Source organism: Tachypleus tridentatus, chromosome 7 (genome assembly GCF_004210375.1).
Source record: "Tachypleus tridentatus isolate NWPU-2018 chromosome 7, ASM421037v1, whole genome shotgun sequence".
NCBI classification, from domain to species: Eukaryota; Metazoa; Arthropoda; class Merostomata; order Xiphosura; family Limulidae; genus Tachypleus; species Tachypleus tridentatus.
Window position 1 is genome coordinate 86,614,088 of NC_134831.1, and position 23,759 is coordinate 86,637,846.

A 23,759-nucleotide genomic window follows, 5' to 3' on the forward strand; every position below is an offset into this window, starting at 1 on the left:
ATATCTTCCCCCTTAAATAGCTGATTGGCAAATAGCAGTATTTTACACCAGCTGTTATTATCTTTGAAGAAAGTTCACTGAATAAAGTAAATTAACATTTTTCCAGGGATATTTTTTATGATACAGCCATGTTCTCAAAGCTCTCTTTGCCTTCAATTGAAGGTTTACTGTTAGTAATAGGGATAACACAAGATGAGTGTGTAAAATATTTTATATATCAATTTTTTACTTCCAATAAAAAACTTGCTTACAAGAAAACGTGGACAGTTTCACACTATTAACTCATCACCTCTTTTGTATGCCTTTTTTCAAGGAGCTACCACTAATAAAAATGGCCATTCTGAATTTTTATAGTTTATTAACTAAATGTGTAATAATCTCACATTTTCTTATTGTAGTAGCAGAACAAACAGTGTATTATACATACAGCTGTGATTGTTTCACAGTTTTGGTTTGGAATGTTTAAAAACAAGTGTTCAATTAGGAGATTTTGCGAGTTAAACAAAGGAAATTTGACAATTTTTAGATTATAAAATGTATTTTTAACTTTAATACTTTGGTCTACTTTCATCATTTTTGGAGTAGTGATCAAGTTCACACAGTAGATCGTTCTTTTGTCAATTTTCAAAAAGTAATTTAGAGAACTATGCAAGAGTCTGTTGGCTGTGGTTTGTATATTTGTACATAAATTTTCACAATGTACTACGAGAGACTTTGTATGCTGCAGTAATTATTAAGTTTTGTATTGATTATAATTTATTTATGTTTCAGTCCTATGTTTAACCATACTGGAAATGCATATTCGATAGTAGGTCGTATATATGTTTTGTAGATTTTTATTATGTTGTCTGGTGAGGTTCCTTGGTTTTTGCCGGTTAGACTATTTGCATAATTTGTGCGTTTCCAATTTTTTTTAAATATATTATTTGCATGTTTCATCCACGTTAGTTTCGTATTGACGGTTAAATCTAACAGGTTTGTTGTGGTCTGGAGAAGTGTTTCGCTCGTGTGTAATTTGGAAGGATCTCTTTTATGTTTTGTTTGTGAATGTAACTAATTGATTTTTGGTAAGTTTGGTTTAATACAATATTTCTCACAGTATTCTTCTATATTATCTAACAACAGTTGTAGATTTGTCGCTGTTACAGATGGGGTGGGACTACTTTTCCAGACCACAACATCGTCTGCGAATTGTGATGCATACCCAAGTTTGGGTGTTTTAAGGGCATATTGATGAACAGAATAGGGCTACTTACCCCTTTTTGGGGGACACCAACCTCTGGAATAAAGGCGAAGGTTCCCTTGATGAAATAATAATTAGTGATGTCGAGAAAACCCACTTGTAGAGAAATATATGTTAAAACGGCATCGTCAGGTTTACAAAGGATGACCGAAGAAGGTCGAAATGTTGTTCGCTCCTCAACGTAAAATATTTTCTCAACCCAAACGAGCCGTTTTTACATGCATAAGGTTCCCCTGAATTTATTTTCCAACTTCTATCTTCCAGAAAGTTAGATAGCCAGGTGATCTGTGGTCTGTCTCTATATTTTCTAAATTCATTTTTAATTCTAGTGATTTTCAAGTTATTTCTAAACAATTTGAGAGTCTATTACTAATTATTCTTTCGAGAATTTTTCCTACACAGCTGGCCAGGCTGATCGGGGGGTAATTGTTTGGTTTACTTGTTGGTTTTCCTTTTTTTATAGAACACAAAGACTATTGCTTGCTTCCAAAAAACCGGGATGTATCCAGAACTGAGTGATAAGTTAAAGATTGTTGTTATGTGTACACACAGTCCCTGAACGCCATTTCAAAAAGGAGAATGGCTTGTATGTCATCGTTTCCTGGTGTCTTGTCTTTTGTAGATTTTATTGTTAGTTTCACTTCCTTTCCTGTTATTTGTTTGATTGTTTTTGTAATTTCACGCAAAGCTTCACGAGGGCTATTTGCGCTAGCCGTCCCTAATTCAGCAGTGTAAGATTAGAGGGAAAGCTTTGTTTGTTTGGGAATTTCGCACAAAGCTACTCGAGGGCTATCTGTGCTAGCCGTCCCTAATTTAGCAGTGTAAGACTGAGGGAAGGCAGCTAGTCATCACCAACCACCGCCAACTCTTGGGCTTCTCTTTACCAACGAATAGTGGGATTGACCGTCACATTATACACCCCACGGCTGGGAGGGCGAGCATGTTTAGCGCGACGCGGGCGCGAACCCGCGACCCTCGGATTACGAGTCACACGCCTTACGCGCTAGGCCATGCCGGGCCAGAGGGAAAGCACTAGTCATCACTACTCACCGCCAACTCTTGGACTACTCCTTTTACCAAAGAATAGAGGGATTGATCGTACATTATAACGCCCCATGACTGAAAGGGTGAGCACGTTTGGTGTGACGAGAATTCGAACCCGCGACACATAGATCACGAGTCGAACGTCTGAACCCACCTGGGTAAATTGGTACATGCTCGCGCAAGTGTTCATTGTCATAGAAGCAGGTGCTGATTTTCGTACATGTGCGCGCAGGGGCATAAATTGTTACATGCGCACACAAGTGCGAAAAATAGTACAAGCACGCACAAGTCCTTATTTTTGTAGATGCGCGAACAGGTGCGAAAATAGGTATATGCTCGCGCAAGTGTTGATTTTCGTTGCAGCGTGCGCATGTGCGAAAATTGGTACATGCTCTCGCAAGTGTTGATTTTGGTACATGTGCGCGCATGTGTGTTTCAGATTTTGTTTTCTTTACTATTTTCACGTGTGGATGATTGGAGTAGAGACAGTGATTTCTTCTTTCATTCAACAGATATAGATATACAAGGATTAATTTGCTACATGGTTTAGTAACTGCTGATTTTGCAACAAGATATTCTGATTCTTCGATTGTTTGTGAATGGAGTTTTTCTCCTGCTACGTAACATAGATGAGAGTGTATTTGATTTTAAGAAAACAAATAATAATTTATTGTCTGCAGTATATTAATAAGCAATGTGAAATAGTTTTATACATATGATTCTGTACGCTTTTTTATACAACAAAGTAACAGGTTAATATGAATTTTATAAATCAAACGTTTTTCAATCCGCTTTTGACGGTAAGGTATGTAATTCTCTTCAGCGTCGAATAATTCCTGTAACCCATTTAAGTTTCACTTACAATGTAGGTGTCTTATACAAGGGTTCTAATGCAATATCAAAATGAAAGAACACGTGAATTTATGTTGTAACTAGGGTTAACATTTTCTTACTTTATATAAAAAAATTCGAAATAATAGTATGTAGAATGTGATTCATGTAGTGAAATTATCTTGTTGCTGTAATGTAAAAGCACTGAATTTTTCATATTATAATCTTACCCTTCCTCTGAAACCATTATCTGGTCTGTTGTTTTCTAATTATAAACAAACTAAAATTAATATTCCTTCTTACTGCATGTGTATACAAATCTTCTGGCATACCAATTCTCAGGAAGTTACACGAAATACAACTTTTGTCAGAAATAAAGTTACAATAATATTGTTCTATAAACCACTCGGACAGTTTAAATCAAGTTCGTAATGCCAATACATGCTTCAATATCTTTTCGTCAGATCAAGCCAAAAGCAAGCAATCCAAACACCCAAGGAAACATGTTGACCTAATTGATTTATTGTTGATTTCCTTTCTTTTGAATAGTCTAACAAAACGATTCAAGAGTTGTTTGCTCTATAAATTCCTTAACTTTGAACGGAAATACTATAATGACAGCAGTCAATCAACAGTATCCACTGCCAATTGTAGTTTACTATTGTTTGACTAAAGAATGGAATTTGACCTTACTCTTATAACACACCCATGATCCAAAAGTGTAGACCACATTTTTTTTTGTTTATTTACGTAGGTAGAAGAAGACAGATTAACAAAAATACACGAGAATAAATCGCCCCTGTTATGTGTTCCAAATATTCAAGTCTATGGTGGTGGATTCAAGATTTGAGGCATATTTTCCTGACATACAATGAACTTTTCGTTCCTTTAGAATGAATATCTCAGTATGATTTGTGATATACAGGTACTCCAAAGACGACAATACTTCCATACGTCATACCTAAGATTTGAAGAAACTTTTGACATCTCCTTAACCACCAATATCCATGATCTCAATCCTTTTTGATTCTGTTCATTGCAGACAAAATCCGTTGTTTGATTAACATCTTTGCTAGCCTGTACATATTAAAAAATAATTAGAAGCTTATAATAATTTTAATGAAAGCCAAAATAATGAATCCGTATTATTTGCTGAAATATATGAACACCATTGTACCAAGTCACACACCTGCGAGCGCATCTACAATTTTACTTACTTCGCGCTCATGAAAAAAAATAAGCACCAGCGTGCGCATCTACCAAACAAGCGCCTGATCGCACATGTATGAAAATAAGCAAGTGCACGCGCATCTTACAATTTACGTACTAGCACGCGCATGAACCAAAATAAGCTCATGAACACACATGTATTAAAATAAGCACATGCGTGCGCATCTTTTAATTTATGCACATGTAGGAATATTAATTTGTACACATACAAGCACATGTACGAAAATAACCTTTTGCGTGTCAATGTACAAATTTCTTCACAAAATCAGCACCTTCGCGCTCATGTAGGGAAATAAGCATGTGCGTGCGCATCTACCAATGAACGGAAACTTAGTCAGTTCCATTGTCTCAGCCCAGTCTCTGGTTGAATGTGTTACATTTTTCCTTTCCTGATTCATCAAGCCTCTGTCCATGTCTATTACCACAGATAATCTTTTGAATTTTGTCTCTTTCTCATTGTTTCTGCACTTCTCATCTTTCCCTATTATTCACCCAGTTGTTAAATAAAGACTTCTCCACTTCGATTGTGTCTGGCTATTGGGCGGCTTTACTGATTACCCAACATTTCATCTGGATTTATTTTTCTTTCTTTTCCCTCCTTTTATACATCTTTGAATTGTTTATTGTGATATCAGATATGTGTTAGTAAATCCATCACAGTGGTCACATACTTAATAAGATAATTCAATATGAACGATCATATGGCGTCGCTACATGGGCGTCGCGTGGCTAAATGTAGGAGATACTATCATCTGTGATAGGTTTCTAAAAATACCGTATCGTAGGTGTGATTGGTTACGAGAATGTTAGTGTGGTCACTAGAGTTATCGTTCTTAGTAAAATAATTTTTTCTCTGTCAATCATGGGTTTCAGCAAGTGGAAGTATATAATGTCAGGCTGTCACTCGAACGCATGGACGGGATTACTGGTTTGTTTGTTTGGTTTGTCTTGAATTTCGCGCAAAGGTATTCGAGGGCAATCTGCGCTAGCCGTCCCTAATTTAGCAGTGTAAGACTAGAGGAAAGACAGATTGGGTCTTTCCCAATCATTTGTTCATCATACGTGGGAAAACAAAATTAAATGTTGTAATGAAGTTCATATTTTTAATTTCAGATCTCAATTCTTCAGAAAACGCATGCACCGCCCTCTGTTGCACGTGGTTTAATGAAGGATTTGCTCATACCTGTTACTGGGTTTTAAAAATAACACATACGCTTTAGAAGTACTTGCTGCTTTTTTGTTACAGAGCAAAATCACAGTGAGTGATATGCTGTGCCTAACACCAGGAATCTAATCCGTAATTATAGCATTGTAAGTCTTTAAATTTACCATTGTTCCACTGGTAACAATTCCGGGCGATAATCTGACTTTGTGTATCTCCGGGTGTTGGGGGAGAGGGAAGAAACAGGACAAACAGTGGTATATTTTTAGTGAATGTCATGGGTATACTTTAACCCACAGTACAAAGATGAAGAAAGTACTCACCTTATCTGTTTCTCTTTTGTCCCCCGCTAATACAGCGGTATCTTTACGGATTTACAATGCTAAAATCAGGGGTTCGATTTCCCTTGGTGGGCTCAGCAGATAGCCCGATGTGGCTTTGCTATAAGAAAAAAACACACACAGTAATCGCTTAGGCCCGGTATGGCCAAGTGGTTAAGGCAATCCACTCGTAATCCCGAGAGTGGCGGGGTCGAATCCCGTCACACCAAACATGCTCGACCTTTCAGCTATGTGGGCGTTATAATGTGAAGGTCAATCCCACTATTCGTTGGTAAAAGAGTAGCCCAAGAGTTGGCGGTCAGCGATGGTGACTAGTTGCCTTCCCTCTAGCCTTACACTGTTAAATTAGGGACGGCTAGCGCAGATAATCCTCATGTAGCTTTGCGCGAAATTTAAAAACAAAAACAAATCACTGTTTTAGTAATTAATATCCAGGGGGGAATATTTTTGTTATGCATCCATGATCATTTTATCATTTTACAATTATATTAAAAACTTTAATGTTTCATAATCTAATTATATCAAAAATTTATTTTAAAAAATTATTGTATACGAGACATATCTATACCACTACTGAATAGTATTTCATAAGTGTAAGTAGATTTACTATACAAATTATCAAGAAAACCTTTAGATATGGGATTTAGAATGAACTTTCAGCTCCATTTATAATAAGATATTATGAAAATGTATTTATTTCTATCTTTTAATACGTTTAATTATTTGCATATTGACCCATCTCTTTGTACAGTTCATCTTTGTCTTTCTCACATTGCAGGCTAGTCCTCGAAAGAACAAAGTCGACAATAGACAAGAGGTGATACTTTTCTCACATTCCTCGCATATCTGTTTATTGTTCAAATAACAAGCCCAGTGGTATTTTAATTACTGGCTGATAAAAGAAATATACAAACAATTCACAACACAAGTATAATAATGTGTTTTATATTTTAAAACTACTAATTAGAACACTATGTTTATCTTCCCATTTATTCAAATGACATACGAACAATGTGAAATATTATATCGTGGTCAATGTTGCTTACTTACACCATACAGTTAAACATGAAACAATGAAAGAAATGTGTACTTTTAAAACAAGTGTTGGTCACAATGAAGAACATTGTAAGATGTCTTCAGTATTACATCTTTAACCAATTTTAAATATTATACTTCAACCAATAAAATTTTACATAATTAGTTTATATAATGTAGATTGCGCTTAATAGCATTTTTTCATATATTATAGTGAATAATTCAGAAACACAAATAAACATAAAATTGTATTTAAAATATAATAACATTATACTTTTATCATATTATTAAAGTTATTTGTAGAAATAAAATAAATAACAAATATCCACACAATAATTTGACAGCTGATGTTCTAATAATTAATAATCTTATTTACTGACTGTAATTCACATTTCACTGGATGTCAGGGCAGTTTAGGTGTATGATGTAACCCATACAGTGTTTTCAATAGATAAATAATTTATGTACAACTTGACTTTAATAACAAGAAGTAAATAATAAAACAACTAAAATGATTTTTATCAAATAACCTGAAACTTTAGACAATTAAAAAGGTTTGTGAAACAGGAATTGGCCTATAAATTTAGTTAACACAACTGTGTTCTTTAGTAGCAAATCATATATTAAGAAGTTCTTTTAATTAACGTTTTTAGTGGGGTCGAACCCAACAGCTGTGTGGGTATGCGTCGTACTATACTTTATGGCCTAGGAAATTGTTGTACTCTATTTACTCTGTTTGTTTCGTAGTAGAGAGACATATATACGTATGAGGTATAATGTGAGGACTTCCATCCTTCATATACTACAACTGCTTTTAAGTGAGTCGGTTGTTAGCCCACTGCACCTAGCCGTCCCTAATTTAGTAGTGTAAGACTAGAGGGAAGGCAGCTTGTCATCACCACCCACCGCCAACTCTTGTGCTATTCTTTCTGCCAACGAATAGTGGTATTGACCGTCACATTATAATGCTCCCACGGCTGAAAGGGCGAGCATGTTCGAAGTGACGGTGATTCGAACCCACGACCTTCGGATTACGAGCCGAGCACCTTAACCACCTGGCCATGCCGGGACATTTATATTTGCTTATTTTCTTTAGCTGTTTAACAAACCGGCATTAGCCAAATTTTCTTTGCTTGGATAACTGTAGAACTTTGATGTATCTTATCTGATGATCAAACACCCCTTTCGTCATGCCAAAATTTTAAACAGTAGAAATTCTCTAACAAGTTTACATTTATGCTAGCTAGAAACTTTCTAATTAAAACATTGGACTCATTTACGCACCACATAAAGTTAAAATGTGTTTTATTTTACTTTTTATGAAGCATCAATACTGTCAGGTTTGTATTCTTTTTGCGCTTTAGTTCAAATCGATAATGATGAATTTCGCAGCGCCATCTCGATGTTAAACTGCTTGCAAACAAATATTAAAATATTCGAATTTTAAATACAAAGGCACCCGTAGATTAAGGACATCTGGTGGAGCCCAGTAATACGAACGAAGACTTATAACTCTAAAAGTCTGGTATTAAAGTGTATAAAGGTGTTTGGTTTGAGTTTTAACTGTAAAAAGGTGTTTGGTTTTTCTTTAAAGTGTAAAAAGATGTTTTGTTATACCTTTAAGTGTAAAGAGGTGTTTGATTTTAGTTTTAAATGTAAAACATTGTTTGGTTTTAGTTTTATGTGTAAAAGATGTTTTGTTATAGTTTTAAGTGTAAAAAGGTTTTTGGTTTTAGTTTTAAGTGTAAAAAGGTTTTTGGTTTTAGTTTTAAGTGTAAAAAGGTTTTTGGTTTTAGTTTTAAGTGTAAAGAGGTGTTTGATTTTAGTTTTAAATGTAAAACATTGTTTGGTTTTAGTTTTATGTGTAAAAGATGTTTTGTTATAGTTTTAAGTGTAAAAAAGTGATTGGTTATAGTTTTAAATGTAAAAAGGTGTTTGGTTTTAGTTTTAAGTGTAAAACATTGTTAAGTTTTAGTTTTAAGTGTAAAACATTGTTTTGTTGTAGTTTTAAGTGTAAAAAGTTGTTTGGTTTTAGTTTTACATGTAAAAAGATGTTTTGTTGTAGTTTTACGTGTAAAAAGGTGTTTGGTTTTAGTTTTAAGTGTAAAAAGGTTTTTGGTTTTAGTTTTAAGTGTAAAAGGTTTTTGGTTTTAGTTTTAAGTGTAAAAGGTTTTTGATTTTAGTTTTAAGTGTAAAGAGGTGTTTGATTTTAGTTTTAAATGTAAAACATTGTTTGATTTTAGTTTTAAATGTAAAACATTGTTTGGTTTTAGTTTTATGTGTAAAAGATGTTTTGTTATAGTTTTAAGTGTAAAAGGTGTTTTGGTTATAGTTTTTAAATGTAAAAGGTGTTTGGTTTTAGTTTTAAGTGTAAAACATTGTTTAGTTTTAGTTTTAAGTGTAAAACCTTGTTTAGTTTTAGTTTTAGTGTAAAACATTGTTTAGTTTTAGTTTTAAGTGTAAAAAGTTGTTTTGTTTTAGTTTTAAGTGTAAAAAAGTTGTTTGGTTTTAGTTTTAAGTGTAAAAATTGTTTTGTTTTAGTTTTACGTGTAAAAAGTGTTTGGTTTTAGTTTTAAGTGTAAAAAAGTTTGTTTTGGTTTTAGTTTTAAGTGTAAAAGGTGTTTGATTTTAGTTTTAAATGTAAAAAATTGTTTGGTTTTAGTTTTAAATGTAAAACATTGTTTATTTTAGTTTTAAATGTAAAACATTGTTTGGTTTTAGTTTTATGTGTAAAAGATGTTTTGTTATAGTTTTAAGTGTAAAAAGGTGATTGGTTTTAGTTTTAAATGTAAAAAGGTGTTTGGTTTTAGTTTTAAATGTAAAAAAAGGTGTTTGGTTTTAGTTTTAAGTGTAAAAATTGTTTGTTTTAGTTTTGTGTAAAACATTGTTTGGTTTTAGTTTTAAGTGTAAAACATTGTTTTGTTTTAGTTTTAAGTGTAAAACATTGTTTGGTTTTAGTTTTAATGTAAAAATTGTTTGTTTAGTTTAAGTGTAAAAAGTTTGTTTAGTTTTAGTTTTAAGTGTAAAAAGGTGTTTGTTTTAGTTTTAGTTTAAGTTTTAGTTTTAAGTGTAAAACATTGTTTTGTAGTAAAAAGTTGTTTGATTTTAGTTTTAAATGTAAAAATTGTTTGGTTTTAGTTTTACGTGTAAAAAGGTGTTTGGTTTTAGTTTTAAGTGTAAAAAGGTGTTTGGTTTTAGTTTTAAGTGTAAAAAGGTTTTTGGTTTTAGTTTTAAGTGTAAAAAGATGTTTTCTTATAGTTTTAACTGTAAGTATGTGTTTGGTTTAAGTTTTAAGTGTAAAACTTTGTTTGCAAACGTTGTTCGCACTTCTATGTAAAATATTTTCTCAACCCAAACGAGCCGTTTTTGCATATAAACTAAATAATATTTTTCTAATTATATTTACTGATTATCATATTGCACAACATATATTTTTATTTTGGTCATTATGCCATAATTAATGCACACAATGAAAATTTTAATTTAGATTTAAAAAAATGCAGCACTGACTGCACAATTTTTATAAACTATCATTAGCTCCAGAAAAAGAAAAAAAGCAACATACATGCTTAATAACTTTATACTAGATTCTTTAGTCAAGAACTGTAACTGAGCCACAAGTAAACTAAAAACAAATATCCAGCAACTGCTAATATCAGAGCTTCACCGAGTTAAAATAATTCATGTCACTTAGTGGTTAAGAGAGTATTCATTGCTTAATTAACTATTTATATAATTTTTACGTCATCATTTTACATGAATACTGACCTTTGGACACAGAAAGCTACATCATAGAAATATTCTCAACTTATTATATTCCTTTCTTGGACTTAGTCTTGTTCTATTTGGTCCTTTAACAAGGTATTTTATTTATCATAAAAATATGATCTCCCTTCACTTTAATAAAGGTTTCATTTATTTATCACACTGACCTACTATGATACAAAATAATACTTTTTGCATGATTTAGACAGAGAAAATGTGAAGAGTGAATTTAAAAAAAAAATTAAACCAGGGATTTGGTTCCCAACTTATAGCCCACGCGAGTAATCAGATCATTTTACTGATGTAATCATGTTAGGTTCAGGAAAGTTCTTGTAATATAAAGATATGTTTCTGTTTTACTGTGTTCAGTTTTGCGACTTGAAAACTGCCACTTAAAAAGCATGTTAGTGAAGCATGGTGGGTAATGTTTTAGTTATTTGACTTTTTGGCCTCAATATTTGAAACGTATTTAAGTGCTGATTTTAAGTAAAAGTTATGCACTACGTCTTTAATTTCAAATTCATTGGCGCGGCATGGCCAAGCGCGTTAAGGCGTGCGACTCGTAATCCGAAGGTCGCGGGTTCGCATCCCCGTCGCGCAAAACAAACAAACCAAATTCATTTTGTGCATTAACGAAACTTTTGTGCTCATTCGTAGTTCTAACGGTAATTTAGAAAAATGAGAGTTAGTTCCAATGACAATAAAAAAAAACATGTAATTCACCACTTAATGTCAATAATAATAACTTAGAGAATGTGATGAAATGTGGTATTTACAAGTTTTCTATTGAGTAACTGGCAGAATAAAAGGAGGTTCACCAGGAAATGTACTATGGTACAGAGTCGAAAAAAACAACAACAACATGGAAGCATATATGAAAAATATTGCCATTCTTTTTAGGATTAACACTACTGTATAAAAGAACAACATGAATACCAATACAAAGGAATACCTTTATACATAAACTATATTAATAAATATAATCAAACATCAAGCACACCCTATACATTCGTACACTCAATTACACAACCCCTTCAAACATGTGGTCAGCTATCGGTCAGTTATCTCTTTCTTTCTTTGTGAACCTGACAGAGACAGAAGAAGGTCAAAACGTTGTTTGCCCCTCTACATAAAAATCTTCTCAACCCATTCCAGCCGTTTTTAAATATATAAAAATACATCATGTTTTACTTTGAAGGAATTTTTTCCCTAAAAACAACCAAGCTGTTGTCTTAAATTAAAGCTACACAAATAACATATTGAAAAAAGTTTTAAAATGTATATTAAACAAAGCTGAAGGAAATGTAGTATGCTTCAACACCCAGACAAACAGTAAGTTTTAGCATTATTAACTGAAGACAGGGCCCAACATAGCCAGGTGGGTTAAGGCGATCGACTTGTAACCTGATGGTCACGGGTTTGAATCCCAGTTGCACAAATATGCTCATCTTTTCAGCTGTGGGGGCATTATAAAGTGATGGTCAATTCCACTATTCTTTGGTAAAAGAGTAGCCCAAGAGTTGGCGGTGGGTGGTGATGACTAGTTGTCTTCCCTCTAGTCTTACACTGCTAAATTAGGGACGGCTAGCACAGATAGCCCTCGAGTAGCTTTGTGCGAAATTCCAAAACAAACAAACATTCGTAGTTCTAACGGTAATTTAGAAAAATGAGAGTTAGTTCCAATAACCATAATTTTTCATATTTAAAACTGCTAACTCTACAATTTTGTTATCTGTAAAACTTCAGTATTTTTAGAGAGTTGCAAATTATTCATTATATTAGGGACTGTAAAGTTTCATACATTGTCAAGACAAAACACCACTTAAAAAACTAGTTTGTGAGGAGTATTGTAATGAAGTGGCCGTCCACTATTTAACCCAGACACCCACCTATTTGTTCATATGTCGAAACCTTGGGTCACGCAATTTCTTTATCAATATCACGGAATCTTCAGACCTTGAACTTCGTATTAAAGAAAGTTTACTCGTAACAAAAGAGTGCTCTGCTCTTAACGCCGTATACAGCTTCTTAGACTTAAAACTATTTAATAAAGTCTGAAATATTTCACGTCTTTTAATTTCCCACTTTAGCACCGTATGTGTGTATATCACGGAGCCAAAATGCAGCTAGTGGATTATGATATTCAAAAGGACTTAAAAAAAGGCCCCAATTTTGCTATACTTGATTTAAAAGTTAATTGACACTTTTCGAGAACTCGCCGAAAGTTTAATTGCCCTCCTGAAGTTAAACTTGAATCATGATCTAATCTTTCTTAAGTTACATCACAACGTGTATTGGTTGATTGGGTTTACTGTAACTTTACTTTCAGGAATGCTAAATTATTATAAATTAAACATTTATTAAGGTATTTTAATTCATATTGCTGGAGTGTATTTGCAAAAACAAGTTCTTTAGTCTTTTTACCCCCTAACTTCTGGTGAGAAACGTACGGTTTTATTAATAGAATATCATATTAGCATAATCTATTTTCTTTCTGTCTACCATGTCAGTAAATTAGTGTTTGACAATACTGTATCATTAGTCAACATATATTATTTTTCCAATTTTCTTCCAGATGATGGAGTAAGTATGTTCCAAAATTCTTAAAACTAAAAAAAATATTTTATGTTTTGCTAATGGTCATCTTTATTATTAAACTTTGTTTTCCCCACCACGAGTCCATTGGCCAACTTAAGTAAGAGACTGTATGTACTTGAGAAATGTGTTGGAGATTCTCTGAAAGACAAAAAATATGAAATCCATTATGTTCGCACACATTATAAATGATCCCAACTTTGGTTATCATTACTTAGAACACCTGTGTATCTACACTTTTTTTTTCTTAAGTATGCATGCTATCAATGACGTATTTAGGTTGGGGCTAGAGGGGACTTAGTCCCAGGGCCCATGGTTTTAATGGGGGCTCATTGATAAATTTATTATATGTAAAATTACATGGGATGTAAGGCCCACAAAAATTATCATTTTCTGGGCCAACAAACCTTAAATCCGCTACCCTATGGTATCAGTGTCTTCAGATTCTCCCGTAGTCTGACTGTTGTTTCAAATAAAGGAACATCTTTTCTGTTGTATTTTTATCTATAACACACAAATAGTATTTCTTATTCCAACATTCCAAAACATTGTGGTTTCAACGTTGTCTTTATGGCATAAACCTACAACTAACCAATCCCTTGAGACGACGAAGCGTATAACTTCATAAACAGTGTCAAATTTACTCTTAGGAGGGGTGAGTGATTTGTTACCGAGCATAGCAATATAATCAATATATAGATCAGTTTCAATTTGTTTCATAAAACGAATATAGCATCAATGTCTCCAGCGATGTCCTTTAGCACATTCATGTATTTACTTTATTTGTGTAATCAATTAATATATAGTTGTATTCTTAATGGTTGTGAGCAGTTAGACCATTTCCAATGTTTGCTGACGTGTGTTTCATACCTCATGTAAATACTTCATGACATGTTTATAAATGTCAGAAAAACACGTGTTCAAAAAGTCCTGTAACCTGAGTGCTTTCGAAAGGTGGATCCTGAAAAAACGAGTCCATCTTTTGAAAGTGCTCAGATTTTTATCACTTTTAACCCCATATTCAGAAATTTCTGTTCCTGATGTGATCCTTTTATAAAGTTTGCTTCATTCCATGCATTAATTATTGGGTGTTTCCACTGATGATAGAGCCTGCGTACGTCTGTTAGCTATTCATTCTTCTCAACTTTACCCAACGGCAAAAAGATATCTGTTCAATCATCACAACTTGGATTTTTTAATTTTATATATTTTTATTGTTTCTTTGATACATCCTCTGGATATTACTAGTGAATAGCCCCCCCCGCTAGTTCTGCGGTACGTCTACGGATTTACAACGATAAAATCAGAGGTTCGATTCTCTACGGTGGGCTCAGCAGCTAGCCCGATGTAGCTTTGCTATAAGAACACAAACATACTAATGAATATTTATGAAGAATGTCATAAGAGTTTTCAATTTAAGTGCAGTCTTATAAGCTTCATTCCCAAATAATCTTACCAAGTACCAAAATAATTTTACGTTTCACACAAATGTTTTGATGTGTGTTTCATTGAAAATATTTTGTAAAACTTATTTGGGAAAAGAAGGCCAAGTAAAGTTCATTTAATGATAACAAAATAGTTTATTTTTTTTCCTTATTCATTGCTGTTTACCATTCATTCTACAAAGTTGTAAACCTGGGTCACAAATATTGTTTTGAATTTCAACATAAATCTACTTCCTAATGGTAGTACAAATAAATAAAGAACATAGTTAAAAAAACAGGCCTGATGCAACAGTGATTAATTATAAGTGTGAGTACGTATGTAACCATGTCAAGGAAAGCACATAAAAAAAACAACATAAGTGTTAAGTTTAAACGAGCTAAGGGAAAACAAACTGAGGTGCCCAGAGATTTCTTTTCCTTGCTGTATGCAGTATTGTGACATTCACATTAAAGTAGGTAAATAAATATGACTGATTAGTACTTTTATAAAGTATGTTTTTGTTGTGAAATAACTTTCTAGTTTTGAGGTAACGTAGCACGTACTTTTATATCACGTGAGATTTAATATGAAACTTGATGAAAAGTAGTGAACCGTGTGTGTCGACTTTTCAAATATTTCCTTGACATTAACTGAACTCTTTCTCAAGGTTTTGATTAAGTCTGATATAACGGTTATTATTATTGAAGGACTGTAGAATGAGAATTGTTCTGGGATATCGTTTCAAGACTTGAGCTATTAGCCTAAAGATAATTTTTGTAACCTCGTAACCAAGGGCGTAGATTTTTTACACCCAATGGGGGAAGGGGGAAGATTTTTGCAACCACTTATGTGGACTGTGCAATTTCCAAATTGGTAATCTCTGATTACGTGAACCTGAAAGCTGTAAACATGCAAACACAGACTAATCTTGTTGCCACGATACTTGCATGTATAGTTAAATCTACTAACTGATACAAACTATCGCTTAGATCGAAAAGCTTAGAAGCACGCCTATATTAATGATGTACATTTCGGATTTGTTACATGGCTCTAAAACAGCGCTACCTCGCACCCTTGGATTTATATTCAGTTTATGTTGGTTTGTTCTGAATTTCGCGCCAAGCTACACAAGAGCTATTTGGATTAACCGATCTTAATTTAGCAATGATGAACTAGGGAGAAAGCAGCTAGTCAACACCTCCCGCCTCTAACTCTTGGACTACTCTTTACCAACGAATAGCGGGGTTAACCATTATATTATAACACCCCACGGCTGAAAGAGTGAGCGAGTTCAGTAAGAAAGATTCGGACCCACGACCCGCACATTGCGAAATGGGTTTTGTAACAACCACAAGATTCATATTCGTCCATGTTATTACAATGAAAGACATTTTTTCGGTAGTTTTTATGTCTGTTTTAGCTAATTAAACTGGCAAAAATAAATCAAATTGATAACTTTTCGGCGTATTTTATGTAAGTTGCTAAATTATTATTCGCATTGGCATGGCCAAGCGCGTAAGGCGTGCGACTCGTAATGCGAGGGTCGCCGGTTCGCGCCCGCGTCGCGCTAAATATGCTCGCTCTCCCAGCCGTGGGAGCGCATAATGTGACGGTCAATCCCACTATTCGTTGGTAAAAGAGTAGCCCAAGAGTTGGCGGTGGGTGGTGATGACTAGCTGCCTTCCCTCTAGTCTTACACTGCTAAATTAGGGACGGCTAGCACAGATAGCCCTCGAGTAGCTTTGTGCGAAATTCCAAAACAAACTTATCACGATGAAACAAAAAAGAAAATTTAATGAAAGGTAAAATCTGGGTGCTTCCTATAGTATATAGAAATTTCTTTGCTTGTATATAAACATAAAGCTGCACAATGGGCCATCTGTGGTCAGCCCACCACAGGTATCGAAAGTCTATTTCTAGTGTTCTTAGTCTGTAGACACCTCTCCCTCGAGATGGGGCGTGTGTAGAACTAAACACACAATACAACTTCCGGAATCGGTGAATTATTGAGTTAATAAATGTTTTAGTACAATGCAAGTCAATGAGAATTACTGCGTTTGTTCGTTAGAAAGGTTAATTAGCCAAAGTATTTGTTATCGATGAATTAGCAATGAATTTCTGCAAATAAGCATAGATTACTTTCACCCAAATATTAAAAACGTAAGAATAAATTCATTATTGTAACTTCGCATTATCTTTATCAAATCCTGATTGAAAGTAGTTTGGTTTCTCTTCTGAGACACCATTAGATAACTGTTATTAAAACAACAAAAAAGTCTTACATTATACACAATGCCAAGTAGGATACATGTGAGCTGATCACCTCCAGTGTCAATATCAATTCGCTACGAAAAACAAGATTTTCATGTGCCACTAAGTGTATGTATATATGTGTGTGTGTGTGTGTGTGTGTGTGTGATTACATCCTATATGTTATTTGGCTAGAGACAGACAAAACAGTTTGACTTTAACTAACCATCTGAAAGCAAAAATAGCCTGGTTTATATACAACATACATCAACAAATTCAGGACTGAACTACAAGCAAAGATTAATAACCAAAGGAGAATTTATAAATAATTGAGTTTCAGTTATATATCAGTGCCTTTTGACGAAATCCCATAATCTATATTTTTATAGATAATATTCCAAGATATTATTAACACATTGACTCTCACTCGACCCACCGGTGAGTCGTTCTCTGTTTTCTTTTTAGAAGACCACTTATTGGCTTGGACACAACGGCTACACATACACTCTTTCTAAAAAAGAATTGTAAAATGACTAATGGGACCCTAAAGAGTGTCGGTAAAATAAGCTTGGAAGCCAACGTGTTAACATGCAGAAAGTGAAGTTCGATATATTCTTCTGTTATTAACACGTCTCCCAGGAGCCAAGGGGTGTCTTTATAATTTGTTGAATCGCAAAAGTCACTTCAATCCAGTAACTCCTACAGAGGGTGGTTTTGGACGTATCTTTTTGATAGAATTTCGAAACAAGTTTTCACTTGCTAATTGATAAAATTCGAAGTGAAATATAACGTTCTCAAGTTTCCATACTAGTTAGTACTAAGATCAAACCGTTCAGAGTAAATTCAGTACATATCGATAAAGCCACATTCTTAGAATCATTAATTAAACAACTGACAACTTTTTATTTTTCCGCTATCACCTTTTAATGCTTATCTTTCAGTTTAGGTAGAACGATTTCACTTGTGATTCGGCAGAGAAGGTCGAAGCATGAAGATATCCAAGAAAAGTGTGAGTAGACAGGAACAATTTGAAAGTAGCTACAGACATAATTTTGTGCTCGACCTGTTGCACAGTGTCTATCAAGTTGGGCCTAAACCGTTCCTGTGATTTGGAGACTTCCACGCTTATTGTGCTTGGTCATTAAGTCCATGATGCTTAAATGTTTTTCGAATTTCGCGTGAAGCTACTCGAGGGCTATTTACATTGGACGTCCCTAATTTAGCAGTGTAAGAGTAGAGGAAAGGGAGCTAGTTACTTAACAACACCCACCGCCAACTCTTGGGCTGCTCTTTTACCAACGAATAGAGGGATTCATCATAACATTATAACGCCCCCACGGCTGAAAGGGCAAGCATGTTTATTGTAACGGATACTGAACCCACCATCCTCAGATTATGAGTCGAGCACCCTAAAAATCTGGCCATGCCGGGCTGCTATTGATGCACCTACAGATTTCAATCAACTTATGAAATCACTTTTCGCACCCCAAACATTAAAAGAGTGCGGGAAATGCCTTATTTTAAGCCAATAAAAAATTTCAGTTAAAATTAAGAAAAGTCGGATTGGATAATTTTTTCAACACAAATGTTCCCCATTGGTTCATGAGGAGCCTGTTAAAATATTTGACTGTACTTCGCTAAATTACTCTCCGCTTTATTAATGAAAGAAGTTGATAGTTACAAGCGAAAATGTCAAAAGTAGCATTACGTCCAACTGTTTCATTAAATGTTATGTACAAAGTTATTTATACCAAACTAGTAACGCCTGGCAATGTTTTTTTGTAATATACCTATACCATATGTCAGCTCATTGTTTTTAGTTGTAACATGAAATTTCTTGTTCAGTGAAATTAACCGTCACTCCTAATAGTATTTGTGATAATTTATTATTTTCCCCGTAAAACAAATTAAATTACGCTACCTAGATTAATATTATAGTATGATTTTATTTAGTTCTTGGCGTAAAAGACACACAATCATCATATAGCGAAGTACTTATAAGTAAAAAACATAATTACATTCAACTCTTATTCAGAGAGGCAGTATTTTTGTTATTAAAATAACAATACAGAAACCGTCTTACATTCTTATACAAACTTGACGTAACTATTTGGAGTGAGACTAGTTTTTTTTATCCACCTTGTGTTGAACATCTTTTAACTCTGGGATCGGTGTTATCAAACCTTTCCCATCGCAATACGACAAGACGTTTCTTGCCGCAAGTTTAGCCATATTTTGTCTAACTGTTACTTCTGCAGTTCCTATGTGGGGTAGAAGGACCAAGTTTGGTAGAGTGGTGAGTCTGTGATCTTTTGGTATCGGTTCAGGAACCATGACATCCAAACCAGCAGCACGGATCTTTCCATGTTTTAAGGCATCGTATAAATCATCATGTTGGACGACTTTTCCTCTGCTCGTGTTGATAAATATAGCAGTAGATTTCATCAGGTTAAACTGCTTAGCAGTAAACAGTTCTGTTGTTTTGTCTGTCAGATTGCACGTACAAAGAACGAAGTCCGACTCCCTCAGAAGATATTCAAATTCTACATAGCGGGCTCCCATACTTTCTACAGCATCAACAGGTTTGTGTATATCATAGTACACAACTTCATTGACCTTAAATGATAAAAGTCTTTCGGCAACAGCCTGACCGATTTTTCCCATGCCCACGATGCCCACAGTGGCATTTTTAAGTCCTACACCACACATCCAATAAGGCTTCCACTTTTGTACCCACTCTCCATTTTTTATAGCGTTTGAAGCTTCAAACAGTCGTCTCCCAGTTATCAGCATAAGAGCTACTGTTAATTCGGCAACGCTATCAGTTGGTATCCCTGGTGTATTACTTACTAGGATGTCGCGTTTCCTGCATTCAGTAACATCAATATGGTCGTACCCGACAGAATTGGTCGCGATTACTTTCAGTTGCTGTCCAGCTGCATCAAGTACTTCACTGTCGATTATATCTGTTGTTGAACAGTAAATAATATCCTTTCCCTGAATACCCTTAATAAGCGCCTCACGTGGTATTGTTTTGGGTTCCTTATAAAATTCAACATCACATACCTTCCTCAACATGTCGTTCACTTCCTGCGATATGTCAGGCCTAGTAACAAAAACTTTGTATTTTGTCATGGTGACTACGTTTTATCGTTAGCAGTGCTACACTGTCCGTGTAATGCTCAGTGAAACTCAGTCACTCGCATTGCTCAAGATTCATAATATAACCGATATTGACGGTAAGCGCCATCTCTGGATAAACACGTGCAAAAGGTTTGTTTGTGATTATTTGAGTTAACCCAAGAGTGTTGAATTTATAGAGCCATAATTTCTCTTTTGTTGATAATAGTAACATAATACTTAAGAATATGTTATTTAGCCAATAGGTCGCTGCATTTTTGTTTTTCTTCATATAAGTGTTTCACATTCTAATGGTAACTGTTGAAGAATTGAAATATATATTTTCTTATTGAAAACGTACTTCAATATTAAGCCACACCTCAAGTAATGTCCGATTTTAGGTTCAGAAAAAGAGAAAGGATTTCAAACACTTTTAATGTCACTTAATCAATAATGTATGTTTCTTTATTATTAATTACTTTCTGCCATCGATTCACAAGCTTCTGAATGCCACTTCTATAAAATTATTAGGGTTAGGAGGAAAAGAATGTAGAGAAGGTAGTTTTGACAATTTCATGTGTTCCAAGCTCTTTTCCATCAAGATAGTTCTGCAAACTTCGGAATAGATGATAATCAGATGGGAAAAGGTCTGGAGAATAAGGAAGTTGTGGAAGTTTTTCCAGTCTAGCTCTTTAATCTTTGCAGATGTGGGGTATAGGGCAGTGCATTATCCTGGTGTTACACAACATCTTTACAACTGATCAAAGCAGGCCTCTTTTCTTTCAGTGCAAACTTTGAGCGCTCTAACTGTTGACAATAGAAGTCTGATGTAATCGTTACATTAATAGCAGCAATTAAAGTGGATAACACCAACAATATCCAACCGAAAGATTAACAAGACTTTCCTAGGGTGGTGGTCCATTTTGGGCTGTGCTTTAGCCAGTTCACCTGCACGTAGCTATTGTCTGCGGCACTTAACATTTTTATAAAATATCAATTTTTCATCTCCAGTCACTAACCTGTCCAAAAAAGGTGAGTTACATTTACGAGAGTGCAGAAAAGTGCAAATGTCCACTCTTGCTCTTAGGTTGGCTTCTGTCAAATCATGGGTGACCCATTTGCCAAGTTTTGAAACGTTTTCAAGCTGCTGTAGATGACGGTGAACTGTTGAATGGTTTGAAATTAGCTTTTGTGCTAGTTCTTCAACAGTTACAGCACAGCCTTCATCAAGTGCAGCCAGCAGCAAGTCATCGTTAAACTATATAGGATGACCTGATCGTGGCGCATCACGTAAACTGCAGTCACCTGATCTGAACTTCTGAAACACCTTCGACATTTTCTTTCATTGAGAGATTTCGCATCATAAACACCTTGAATGTTTCGTGTAGTTTCTGCTGCACGGTTGTCTTTCTTAAATTCATAAAGCATTATATGCCTAATGTGCTCCTCATACTCTATACTACATATTTCAGTCATTAAAGTATTTTGCAAAGACAAAAATGACAATACACTTTCTGTATTACATTTTTGAAAATTACTTATGGGATGACCTGATAGTTTTTCCTTTTTTTTTTAATTTCGCGCAAAGCTACACGAGGGCTATCTGCGCTAGCCGTCCCTAATTTAGCAGTGCAAGACTAAAGGGAAGGCAGCTAGTCATCACCACCCACCGCCAACTCTTGGGCTACTCTTTTACCAACGAATAGTGAGATTTACCGTCACATTTTTTCGCCCCCGATGCTGAAAGGGCGAGCATATTTGGTGTGATGGAGATTCGAACCCACGATCCTCAGATTATGGGTCGAGCGTCTTAACCACCGAGCCAGGCCAGGACTCTTTATAGTTCAACAATACGTCTGTGAAATTAAAAAACCGAATTTTGTTTACCGTTGTGCGTACAGCAAAAATAGTCTATTGCAAACTTTCTACTTACCTACAAACAAACGCATCCAAAACATATAAATTATGGTGAATTAGAACAAAGCGTACGGTGAAATTTTCTCGTCTTCTCCAAAATGTGTAAATTGTATTAGGGTTTACATATAAAATATCTGTTTATCTACATTTTGTACTGATAAAGACCAAGATAAAATTTATTTTTGTTTCTTTTTTAAGCACAAAGCTGCATAATGGGCTGTCTGTGCCGTGCCCAAAGAATACAATAAGTATGAGTGATATTTTAGTTACACAGTCCACCTTGAGGAATCAAATTCCGGATTTTACCTTTAAAGGTTCGTATGCTTACTGCTGTGACTTACAACTTACTTTTATAAAGTTAATTACACTTTATACATCTGAGTTTACGATAGTGAAATACCATTAGCATTAATTTGTTGCAAAATGTTTTTAATTTCCTTTATACATGACTCGTAATCTGAGGGTCGCGGATTCGAATCACCGTTGCACAAAACATGCTCGCCCTTTCATCCTTGGGGCATTATAATGTGACGGTCAATTCCATATTCGTTGGTAAAAGAGTAGTCCAAGAGTTGGCGGTGGGTTAGATTAGGGACGGCTAGCACAGATAGCCCTCGTGTAGCTTTGCGCGATATTCAAAAGAAAACTTTTACACATACTGCTCGGATAATTAAACTAACGCTTTGTCTCTTTCGCCATCTATTGAGATTCCAAAACAATAATATTTTTGCCAAATTAATGTTGTTTGTAAGAGAAAAGTAAATGATTGTGTTATTTACGTTCATTCAAAAATAAAAGTTTATTTAGTAATTCCTTATAAAGAAGAGTGTGAAATAACTTAATGTCTAGGTCCACACCCTTAGTTATGTAAACTTTTAATATCACTAGATTTTATTTTTTCTGTAATTGGTGTTCATTGGTAAGTCCTCATACCAGTTTCATAGGAATAACTCTCCAAGAATATAAGAACTGTATAATTTGTTACAGTCACTAAAGAGGTTGTATGTAAGATCCTGAGCTTGGAACCTTGTTGGTTAACTCTCTTGCTGTCAACGTATTATTATTATCTCATGCTGGTTGTCACATTGTTTTTGCGTGTTAGTACTGTAAATAGGAGTGCATTACATAAAAAAAATTATATTTTCATTACAAATGAGCATATAAACATCACATTTTCCTAGTTTGTTTGGAACATACATAGTTGGGTAATCAATCCTGTTCAAACATTTCCATTTCTTCCAGTGTTTCCCACTGAGATCCTGTTTTGAAATGGTCGATGGTTTGGGTTCAGGCAGAGATTGGGACTGTACTTGGGGTGGAATTCCTGAACTGTTTCCTCGGGCCCTTCCCCGTGATTTCACCGACCTTCCCCTTGTAGTGGAACAACGCACCCTCGTGGTTTTAACTGTCTCTACTATCTTGGTTACTTTCAATTTGCTTTGTGTGCTTAATGTACTTTCTTCACCATTGTTTTCCGAGTCTTCTTCTGAGCTTTCATATTCAAAGCAGTCACTGCTTGAGTCTGAATCTTGCCAAGTTATTTACAAAACTTGAGCTGCAGTGAATGATGAACACCTACACGAAGCCATCTTGGAAACTTTGTTGACAACATTCTTCCCTTTTTCTGCATCCCGGAAACAATACTAATCACGTGATCAGATTCATGAATAAGTAAATATTCCAAGATAAACATCTAAGGCTTATTAAGTGGAAGTGCTGCTACCTAATGAATAAAAAAGACAATATAAACATTTGACGATAGTCGCAAATGTCACAAAGTCGTAGGATCGACTGCAGTCGG

At 34.7% G+C, this 23,759-nt stretch overlaps 1 pseudogene across 1 annotated transcript; it reads right to left on the bottom strand.

The window, feature by feature from the left end:
* Window positions 1-14,806: 14,806 nt before the first annotated feature.
* On the bottom strand, window positions 14,807-20,126 carry LOC143256105 (glyoxylate reductase/hydroxypyruvate reductase pseudogene; annotated as a pseudogene). Its single transcript, XR_013031038.1, has one exon. The product of XR_013031038.1 is annotated as a glyoxylate reductase/hydroxypyruvate reductase pseudogene (transcript).
* Window positions 20,127-23,759: the final 3,633 nt, after the last annotated feature.